Source organism: Indicator indicator, chromosome 17, assembly GCF_027791375.1.
Source record: "Indicator indicator isolate 239-I01 chromosome 17, UM_Iind_1.1, whole genome shotgun sequence".
NCBI lineage: Eukaryota > Metazoa > Chordata > Aves > Piciformes > Indicatoridae > Indicator > Indicator indicator.
The window spans coordinates 19,551,985-19,564,020 of NC_072026.1; positions in this window are offsets into that span (position 1 = coordinate 19,551,985).

The window sequence follows — 12,036 nt, forward strand, 5'->3', positions numbered from 1 at the left end:
GGAGGAGAAGGAAGAAAAGGCAAAGCATAACAGCTTCATTTGCCTTGCCTCTTTGGCCAAAAGCTGGAGGATTTGTCACCCTCCATACTAGATTTATTCGGCAATCCATCTCTGAGAGGGATCAAGATTGGATGTGAAAGCACCAAGAACCCCACTGCCAAACAAGTTTCCACCCTACAAGCACACAGAATCACAGAATGATAGGGGTTGAGAGAGCTCTCTGCAGATCTCATCCAACCCCCCTGCCAGAGCAGGTTCACCTACAGCAGGTTGCTATTCGGTTGGGAAAGACCTTTAAGGTCTTTGAGTCCAACCGTTCTCTAACTCTGCCAAGCCTGGAGCTAAACCATGTCCCTCAACACAACATCTTGGCATTTTTAAACACCTCCAGAGGTGGGGATTCAACCACCTCCCTGGGTACCCTGTTCCAGTGTTTGAGAACCCTTTCAGTGAAGACATTTCTTCTCATATCCAACCTAAACCTCCCCTGGTGCAATTTGAGGCCATTTCCTCTTGCTCTATCACTTGTAACTAGAAGATTTATATTTGTGAAGTGTTTAGAAGACAGAAGCATTTAAAAAAAAATACAGTTAGTAATTCTGTCCTCAGTGCAGGGCTTGTGTGGCATCCTGTGCTTACAGAGTCCACGCATATCAAACCTGCACACCAGGCAAGGACACCTGGCACCTGAGCCTTGTTTGTACACACAACGGCACTTCCTGACCATTGCATAGGCAAACTTCAGTGATTGACTTCAAACAACCCCAACACTTGATTAATGTTGGGCACTGTCTTTGATACTGCCCCAACAGGCTGAGAAAATGCTCTGAGAGCTGCCCGGCCACTGAGCCTTCTCAGTTCAAAGAGCTGAGGGCTTCCCCTGCATGTTCAACTATACAGAACAGAACAACCTCCCTCAGAGTTTTATACCAGAAGCTAATTCTGATCACCAGTGTGTTGCCATGTTATTTCTTCAAAGGCCAGACTCCCCTCTCTCCCAAGTTTTAGAAGTCAAAATAGATTTTTAACCAGAGCCAACCTTGCTATTACCAATACCAGTTGCTACCAAGACTTCAGTGAGATGCCCATTTCAAGAGCATTTTCAAGTGGATGCACTTTGCAAAATGAAGAGTGCCTTTTAGTGCAAGACCCAGCAAAGAAAATGTGGGCAGTAACTTCAGCTCATGCCTTTGCTGCAGGCATTTTAAAAGTTTTACTTACTCAAAACCCAAAATGCCTCTTCCATGGGAAGTTCTCCATGTCTTTATTGGTACTTCCACAACATACAGCTTCTGAAGGTTGTTTTTCCAATTTACAGAGATGTTAACTGCAATTACTTATCATTCACACTCTCACAAAGCCCACTGTGACACAGGATATGTGCAGAGCACTACTGTGCCAAGCAACACAAAGTCAGAGAAGAGACTCTTCCCCCCGTCTCCTCTTCCCAGTAACATGGGATGCAAACAATCCATCAGGAAATAGGTGGAAGAAGTATGGTCATGATCCTGCACCTTCCCAGCTCCCACTGATTGCAGGGGTTGCTCACACTGCTCAGGTCAGAAAAAGTATTAATCTTGTCCTGTAAAGTCTATGGAATCACAGAATTGTTTTGCTTGGAAAAGACCTTTAAGATCATTGAGTCCAGCATGCCCACCCAACACCACCATGCCCACTAAACCATGTTCTGAAGTGCCATGTTCATGCTATGCTCAGGTACACACCATAGCTCCCAGTTTTCCTAGTCACTCCTTGAAGGACAGCAGTTTAGAGGCTTCACTCTCCTCTACCAAACACTAACTTTCAAAGCTGCTTTGCTGGGGGGAGGGGAACTACAGGAACAGGGCTTTTTGTTTAGAAAACAAGAAAGGAGCAGGCAGAGTTTAAGCAAAACAAGGCAGAAATTAATGCAGTCTGTTACTTCTTGTGTGTGGTCATTTTTCTACAGCAAAATGTTATCAGGACAATCCTCCTGAGCAAGGATGACCTAACAAAGACATCACACATTACACCATTTGCACAAATAATTACACATCATTTAGATATTAGTCTTCCTTCTCCAGGCAACACAAGGGAGCCTTCACTTTCTGAGCACATGCATCTCCCATTAGCATTAATGAGAGCTGCTCACATATGCAGGAGGGGCAGGGGATCTCTTGAGAATCACTGCCTTCACTGTAGCTTGTCTGGAGAAACAACAGAAATGAAACAAAGGCAGATCCTAAATCGAGCAGGATTCGGCCACTGAACTCTCTACTCTACCCCGGCGAGACCTGCAATCCTATGGCCAGTTTTGGGCACCCCAGGTCAAGAGAGACCTGCTGGAGAGAATCCAACGGAGACACACAGGGGGACTTGAGCATCTCCCCTATGAAAAAAGACCGAGAGCCCTGGGGCTGTTTAGTCTGGAGAAGAGAAGGCTGAGAGGGGATCTGATCAATGTCTATCAATAGCTGACGGGTGGGTGTCAAGGGGAGGGGGCCAGGCTCTTTTGGGTGGTTCACAGTGATAAGCCAAGGAACAACAGGTTCAAATTTGAACATAGAAGATTTCAGCTCAACATGAGGAGAAACTTCTTTACGGTGAAGGTGACAGAGCACTGGAACAGGCTGCCCAGGAGGTTGTGGAGTCTCCTTCTCTGGAGACTTTCCAAACCCACCTGGATGCATTCCTGTGCAGACTACCCTAAGTGATGCTGCTCTGGCAGGGGGGTTGGACTTGATGATCTCTTGAGGTCCCTTCCAACCTCTGATATACTGTGAGACTGTGAACTGCCACGCTGACACGCAGCATTTCTCACCACTCCCCCAGCTCCCCCTGTGAATCATTGCTGTGGTGCTACTCATCATGCTCCTGAACAGCACATCTCTGCCTCCGACTCATCCTGGACTTGCTTCAGTCCAGGCAAATCCAGTCTCTCCACTCTGGGAGAAAGTGAGACCCATTTGCTGGGGATCCTGTTTCTCCAATTCCAATTAGCAGATCAGATTCTAGTTTTCACTTTGCACCTTTGCAAATTTTGTGCCCACCAGGTAGATGGTTTTGCCAGCAGGTTCTGTTAGGGTTATGTCAATCAACATCATGATTGTTCCCCTGCTGCCTTGGTGCCTTCAGAACTGACATATGCAAAGGAGAGCAGAAGTGCTAATGCTTTTCCACACAAGTGTGGCAGCCCTATCACACCCAGACACTACTGGCATGTATCTTAACCCCTCCTTTTCCATCTCTTCAGCCCTCTCTCAGCTGCAGAGTACTGAATAAACTGTTGTTCTCAGCTATGCCAGTGAGGAAAATGCATTTCCAAGTGCTGCACAAACCTCATTCCTGCAGGAATTCAGGAATAATTCAGCTAGAGCTCCAATAAAAGGAAGATGGTGGTGTCACTGTTGGAACAAAGGAGTAGCCATCAGGGGATTTGACTTCTACACCCAGTTTTCCTGGTGGGAAGGGAATGCTTTTTGTTGGTCTCAGTAGTAAACTTCACAGGGATTAACCAAGCCAACAGAATTTCTATGGGAAGTGAGACACTTCTGAGTTGCTACTCTTTATAGTAGCATAAATTACAGCCTGAACCTCACAAGCCATTAGACTATTAGCAGACCTAATTTTTCACTTTTATTAGTAGTAGGCTCTGTGCTCAGTAGACAGAAACAGAACTGATTTCCATGGCTGTCTCTCTCTGGATCCCTACCTCCAAATGCCTCCCATGATGTGCAGCACTGGTTTGGGGCCCAAGAAGTCCTTCACTTACATAAACTGCTGATCTAAATCCATCACTTTCCATGCATGACCAGCAATGGTTGATAAATTGTGTTCCCTTTATTTGTACCATTCCATAGTCATTATGAAACTCAGTAAAGAACTTTCTCCAGAGCAAAGTTAGGGCAGATGTAAGCTACTTCAAAGTGCTGATTCAGCTTGCTGGCACTTTATCACTCAGAGGAAAATATCATTCTGTAACCTAAGAAGACATGGCAGGACAACACTCCAAAGAAGACAACCAACATTTAAAAGAATCTCTGTAGCTTCTCTTCTATTAGTTACAACAAGAGCAGAGCTTACCTTTAAAAACCCAACTTAAAATATATTATTTCAGAAGAAAAAAAAAAAAAAACAAAAACCCAAACCCAGCTTCCAAGATCACTATGCCATATTAAATTCCTTCCCAAGCTCAATAAACTATGACTTATAAAACTTGTAAAATCTTTACTAGACTCTTGACAGCTCCACATGTGTCTGTGGCAAGAAGAATGGAACCTTTTGCTAAACATCTGCTAAATCTTGCATCTTGGCTAGAACGACTCTAGCCGATAGCAACACGCTGCCTTAACGCTTGCTGACTGCGGTCTGGGGCTCTGATGGAATCCCTCTTCCTGCATGAAAAAAAAAAAAAAAAAAAGAAAAACCATCCCACTGTTTTGCCATGCTGTGTTATCACAGCCCACATTTGCAAGCAGCCATTTCCAGGGATACTGCACCTCTGAGGGCAGCTGTGCTTCAACAGAGGCGTGCTGCTTGTCGTACGGCTGCCTGCTACGGTTTCAAAGAGGGTGTATGCACAGAGCATCTCTGTTTGTACACACTGCTCTGGAAGATAGGAGCCCAGCAGCTTTGTTTGTGAGCAGATGAGGTACAAATCTAGAGACAGCTTAAGAACAGCTAGGAAGTTTAGCCAAAGAGATTTCTGAGAACAGCGGGAGAAGTTAGGGGAAGTACATTGCACAACAGAGCAATGTTTATCTGGGAGATTCTTCTGCAGAGTCTAACTATAATTCCTCACTCTACAGAATGGTGACTTCTGGTTTTCCAGGACAGAACAACATGGAATCATTTTGGTAGGAAAAGACCTCTAAGATCAAGTCCAACCATCAACCCAACCGCACCATGCCCATTAAACCATGTCCCAAACTGCCATTTCTACACATATTTTTTAACACCTCCAGGGATGGTGACTCCACCACCTCCCTGGGCAGCCTGTTCCATTGCCTGACCACTCTTGCAGGAAAGACATTTTTCCTAATATCCAACCTAAACCCTCCCTGGTGCAACTTGAGGCCATTTCCTGTGCCTGTGAAGCTGTTCTGCCCACTCATAAGCAAGTATTCTGAAAACCTAATACATCTGATGTTTCTAACTTCACACTGTCCTGCCATTACTTGACACAAAGAGGTCACTCAAGGACAGCCTTCTCACATCTTAGAGGAGGCCTCTCAGAGCTGCTTCAGAAGCATTTTGCAATGAACAATTGCTAGGAACAAGACATTTGGCTAGTGGCAACTTAGGCTTGGTCTAGCACAGCAATTAAATGTTTCCTACCTGATCCTTTAGGAAAGATCTTTAACCAGAGTCTTTCCTTGACATAATTGGCATTTGAAGTCATCCTATGACTCTTGATAAAACCCTCTCATTCAAAAGAACTCAAGTGTCTTGTGTTAATATTTAGAACAAGAAGACACAGTCTCAAACTGTGCAGGGGGAAAGTTTAGGCTTGATCTTAGAAAGAAGTTCTTCTCAGAAAGAGAGATTGGCCTTTGGAATGGGCTGCCCAGGGAGGTGGTAGGGTTGACATCCCTGGAGGTGTTTAAGAAAAGCCTGGATGAGGCACTTAGTGCTGTGGTCTGGTTAATTAGATAGGGTTGGGTGATCAGCTGGACTTGATGATCTTGGAGGTCTCTTCCAACATGGTTGATTCTGTAATACTGGTTGGAAGAAGTTGCTGAAACAGTTCAAAACATGGAGTTTACAAAAGCTTCACTTGCTTGTCCCAGAGGAGCTTTTCAGCTTCTCAGATAAGAATTTTACACTGTCCTGTGGGGATGCAGAATAAAATCACTGATGTCCCATTGTCCACTGAGTTTACTTACAAAGCCCAAGGTAGAGATTTGTTGAAAGGAAGCTTTGCCCATCTACACCCTTCATACATGCTGGCCCATGATCTGAGTGTGGAAAGAAGTTGCTCATCTATGGAGCAGCTAAATTTCTCAGTATCTGATGGTGTGATCCCTCTAGCTCAATTCTGCTTCCTACTTTGAGACACTTACAAACCCAAATACATTTCTTTAAAGTCCATGATGCCAAAAGAAACTTCCCACCTCTTGGTAAGCATAACAGATAGCTACACCAGCTTTCTTTGCCATTTAACATTTTTGCAAGCCACTTTTTTCTTCTTTCCTGCCAAGCTACCCAATGACATTTACAATCAATAGGTGTTCCCTCACACCACCCCTCTGCATGGCTGTAGTACTCTGAAGATATTAACCTCATGGTTCTGACTGCTTTTTGATAATCATTTCTTTCCCTCTATTGTAAAGCCTTTTATTTTCTGAGGCTGTTCCTAACACTGGGAAAAAAAAAAAAAAAAAGATGCTATCTAACCCGATTAGCTTACCTTGGAGTACAGAAATGCTCAAGACATCCTTTCTGGCTTGGGCATCCTAAGGCATGAAATCCAGAAGCATTTATCCCTCTATATCACAAGGATTTTCCCTTACTGGGAAGGTTTATTTGTTTTTTGTTTTGTTTTGCTTTTTTTCCCCAAACTGGTACATCATCTTGACAACCTAACTCGAGAAGACCCTTCAGGAAAATCTACACTGTATCACCATGTTTGTCCCACACACCTTCTTCCTCTCAGCTGGCAAGAGAATTGAAAGACAAAAAGCATGCCTGAACTCTTGCATGACACACACACACACACACACAAAGATCTTCTCACATCTGAAAAAAAAAAAAAAGAAAAGAAAAGAAAATGCTATGGCAATCTGGGAACTCCAATGCATTGGAAGATGAAAGATAAATCGTGTTATGTGAATGTTGCACATGTTGTTGTTATTATCTCCAAGAGGAGGACCCCATTGTGTTAAATACTGCACAGGCTCAAAATAACAGCCAGTTCCTGCCCCAGAGGCCTCATAACCTCAGATAAAAGCAGTATTGTTGTCCCCTTTTTATAAAGGGGAAGTGGGACAGCAGAAGATTCAGTGACTTGAACAAGTTACTCAACGGCAAATTGGTTTGGGAATTGAACCCAGATTCAAGGCTCCATCCCATGATTTAATCTACACATCATTGCTCAAAATCACTTTAAGTAGCCACACCTAAGCTTTAAATTAGTACCCATGATTATTTCTCCTTATTTAATGAGAAAGCAAACCACTTGCTCTAGTGTTCACTCCCCCTTTCATTTTAGATTCCTGAAAGATTCATATTTAAATATGACACTGTGGCATTCGTTTGGACAGTCACAAAGAAACCATTTGTGTTCCCTTCACATGCACCTCCTGTGACACAGGAGTCCATTCCTAAGTGGAACACTTTAGCCCCATCTTTGTGTTTAATTTTGTAGGTCAGCACAAAGGACTAACTTAAAAAGATTTATGGTGTTTCTAAACATGGGATGTGGAACAACAATGTGCTCGGAACAACAATGTGCTCTTGTAGCCAAGAGAGCCAATGGGATCCTGGGATGTATCAGGAAAGGTGTGTCCAGCAGGGCTAGGGAAGTTCTTCTACCTCTCTACTCTGCCCTGCTGAGACCACACCTGCAATCCTGTGTCCAGTTCTGGGCACCCCAGGTTAAGAGAGACAGAGACCTGCTGGAGAGAATCCAAGGGAGATGCACAGGGGGACTCGAGCATCTCCCCTATGAAGAGAGACTGAGAGCCCTGGGGCTGTTTAGTCTGGAGAAGAGAAGACTGAGAGGGGATCTGATCAATGTCTATCAATAGCTGACGGGTGGGTGTCAAGGGGAGGGGGCCAGGCTCTTTTGGGTGGTTCACAGTGATATGACAAGGAACAACAGGTTCAAACTAGAACATAGACAATTTCAGCTCAACATGAGGAGAAACTTCTTTACAGTGAGGGTGACAGAGCACTGGAACAGGCTGCCCAGGGGGGTTGTGGAGTCTCCTTCTCTGGGGACTTTCCAAACCCACCTGGATGCATTCCTGTGCTGACTACCCTAAGTGATCCTGCTCTGGCAGGGGGGTTGGACCTGATGATCTCTTGAGGTCTCTTACAACCTCTAATACACTGTGAGACTGTGATTATAAGACACTAAGAGATTCTAGCTGGTGGACTGCAGAAGAGAGGAGAAACTATCACAGATTTAAAACCAATACAAAACAGCAATCTGAAGATGCTTGATAAGTGAAGGAAGAGAAGAAGATGCAGGAAATATGGAGGCTAAGGAGAAAGAAGATGGAAAGGACCCAAAGGGCAGTTAACAGCAACTTCAGGAGGGCAAGGAGAGCAGAGCAGGCTTGACTCTGAGCTGTGTAGGGCATGGAAGTTAGGATACAAGTACTTGAAAGTCCTTGTTGATAATTTAGATTCCATAAGTCCAAGTTTAATTGTGTATTACCATGTAATTACTGCCAAATGGGGGAAGAACCCCTCTCCAAAAGAGTCCAAATGGAAGGCTAAATTGTAAAGAACAGAGTGAAACAGGGCCAGGTGTCTCAGGACAGCCCTGATGAAGGAACACAAAGCCTTCTGCTTCTGTGCTACTGTTTGGGAAGTCAGTTAAAGGGCAGGAGAGCTCAGAAACAATCTGGCTGCTGAGTCCCAGCAGTGCACACAGAACTGTCCCCTGGCTCCACAGAACTTACTGCAGCAGACATGAGAGTGCCCAAAAAACGAGGCTTTGCTAAAGAGAAAGATGAGTCAAAGGGCTGGCCTACCAAAACCAAATCACTTACATAGTCAAATCCTGACATCTAGCTTTAAACAGGCACTTAAAAAAATATACATAGAAATTGCATGCAAGTGCGCCCAGCAGCAGGTTATGCTTTGTAGGTGATCACAACTTAGAAAAAAAAAAAAAAATGTTACAACCCTTGTCATAATAGGAGCAATTCTGGTTTTACCCATGGAGGTACCACTGAAAACTGAGTTGCTCAAAAATTTCTGAAAAATCATAGCATGGTTTGGGTTGGAAAGGACCTTAAAAATCTCCTAGTTCCAATCCCCCTCCCTCATGGGCAGAGACACTTTCCACTAGCTCAGGTTGCTCAAGGTCTCATCCAACCTGGCCTTGAACACCTCCAGGGAGGGGGCATCCATGACCTCCCTTGGCAACCTGTTCCAGTGTCTCACCACCCTCATGGTAAAGAATTTTTTTTCTAACATCCAGTCTAAATCTACCCTCCAGAAGCTTCAAGCCCTTGTAAAAAAGTCCTTTCGCAGCTTTCTTGTAGGCCTCCTTCAGATACAGGAATCAAGGCAGTATGACTTGGGCACCTAAAAAACCCCTTCAAACCTACAGGCTATCCCAGCTAGCACCTTCAAATTCCTGCTCCATTGCACAGTATGAAACAAGTTAGGAAATCCCACACTTAATAAGCAACCTACACATTTGCTCATTTAATACCTGAATCCAAATCAAGTCTTTCAAGAGTCTTGAAAACGATTTCCCCTCTTGGGAAATTAGAGACAAAGCACTCTAAAGACTTAAAACACACCGAGGAGGGATACAAGTTCTTTGGAGGTGCACAGAATGAGATGAGACTTTCTAAACCTAAAAATACTACTGTGAGAGCAAACTCACTAAATGTAGAGCACTGTGAAACCATGACCTTTAGAAGAGTTATGCCTGGGCCTAACAGAGAAGCTGAGGTGGAAGAAGACATTTGCACAGCAACAAGGCTAGACAGGAAGCTGCACCCTGGGGAGCCACCAAGTTTGTACAGGACAAAGAAAATGAAAACTCATACTGAACTTCAACCACTTTGGGATGGAGGGAGAGCCAAGCTGGATGGCTCTACTAAGGCTGGAAAATGGCCTTGCTCACAGTCCAAGAGTTGCCTGAGCTGCAGCAACTTCTTCCAATTATTTTAAAGAAAATATTTGCAGACTGAATTCTGCTCCCATCCAACTGGCTTTACACACCTTCAGGAATAAATCAAATTTGATTTATTCTCAATATGCAACCAGAGACAGGGGTTTGGCCATGTTTTAAGAGAACTAGTCATTAAAGGTCAGAAGTATATGAGGAGGGAGCAGAGTTCTCCCAGCAGACCAGACTGCTACTGCATTAACCTGAAGGTCACCATACTGATCAGAGCAAAAAAGCTAACTATGTTTGAGAAAATACTAAATTCAACTCTTTAGAGAACTGATTTTTTTATTCTTCTCTCTGGAGCAGAGACTGGGAATTGCCTCCCACTGCAGCTCCTGGGACCCAGTGGAATAAGAGCCAAATAAACCAACAGTAGAAACTGAGATTACACCCAGGATTTTGAGAGTGCATGGGACTGGACTGCTCCTTTCACTGGTGGCATTGAGCCATTCTCCCTGCCCAGCTGCAATCACTGAGTTTTAAATTATTGAGCTCTATTTATTCCTATGATCTTCTCTGTCTGGAAAGAGTGAATTTATTTCTTTGGTTTTAGGCAGGGGAAAAAAAAAATACATAGGACTACATAATGGTGCTAGGCATTACATTTGGCAAATTGGGAAGAATAAAACTATGTTGGATTACTGAAGCTGCACAGGAAAATTTTCCTCTTAATGTCTAACATTTCTACTTGGTCCATTCTCACAGCTTTCTGGCTTTTCAGCAAGAATAACTAAAACAAATATTTTCAAACACTATCTCAAGAAAATTAAGTTTGCAGAGCTGTCCTTTAGGCAGGATCTTTCTTTTTTTAACAATAATTTTATTTTTTTTAAATCCAGACTAATATAGATTTTAATATAGATTTGTTTTCTCCTATCACAGAACCATAGAACTGTTGAGGTTGGAAGAGACCTCCACGATCAAGTTCAACTGCTCAGCTAGAGCTCACAATGCCACCACTGCAACTAAACCATGTCCCTCAGCACCTCCAGCCATGGTGACTTCACCACCTCCCTGGGCAGCCTGTTCCAATGCTTCATAAACCCTTTCTGCAAAGAAATTTTTCCTAGCATGCAACCTAAATTTTAATCTTCCATTAATATCCCTGAAAACTAACAAACACTTCTGCCAATGCTTTCGCTAGGGAATGATGCACTAGCTCAAATTCTGCCTTCACTGCTGTGTTCTTTCAGTTTTTACCTGAACAGTGAGACTGTAATTCTTTCATTACTAACTTTGAGAGAAAGAATCATCCTCTCCCTCAATCTTCTCCTTGCTGCTAATAGATCATCCAGTGTTTGGGAGGAAAAGCCAAAAAAAAAGGAAAGAAAGAAAATGAGAAACGTTATATTCTCTCAGGAAAAGTCAGATCTGGGACACTACACTAGGAAAAAAAAATAATTGGTCCCATTATTATCATTGTCTCTAGCTTTTACACTTAAGGGAGAAATCTGTCTGAAGAGCTGGTTACAGCAGCAAGGGGCAGAAGAAGCAAGAGAAGAAATTCCCACAGTGTCAAGTCAGCCTTCACACACTCGCAGAATGTGACCACACACAATCCACATTACAGTGGAGAAGAACAAAGCAACCTCAGGAAGTGTCCCTGATTGTTTTCAGCTGATTAAGGACATCTGCCAACAAGCCTCTGGTTGTTCAGGGAAGCTTTGCAACTCGGGGAGGCCAAATTGACACAACGCAATGAAAGATACCGAAGGGGTTCGGCTCTCTGCGGAACTGCAGGTCGGAACAATGCAAGGTGCAAGTTTAAGGCAATTTTGTTGTTTCAGACCGGTTCAACCAAGGGACAGCTTTATCTCTCAAAGTTAAAAGAGTGGAGGGAGAGATTAAAAGTCAGCTTACCTAATGTCAATAGCCAATTTCCATTAACATCAGCCATTTGTTTCAGAATCAAAACACACAGAGGCTTCAAGCAGGAGCAGCGGGTTTAGAAAACAGCATTAAGCCAGCAGGAACATCAAGCCTTTGAACAAAGATACTGCCCAGCACTTTCTTCAAAAGTCACTGCACAAGGATCTGAAGCCTCCTTTTTTTTCCCCCCTTGATAAAATAAACCTCCAAAAGCTACACTGAAGTTAGCAGGAATTTCCGAGGTTGTTGATCTTCCCAGCAGAGGAGCCAGAAGTCCCTGTACCAGGTGTTGCAAAGAAGCAACCAGCACCAAAGGCTGGGGGTGAAAC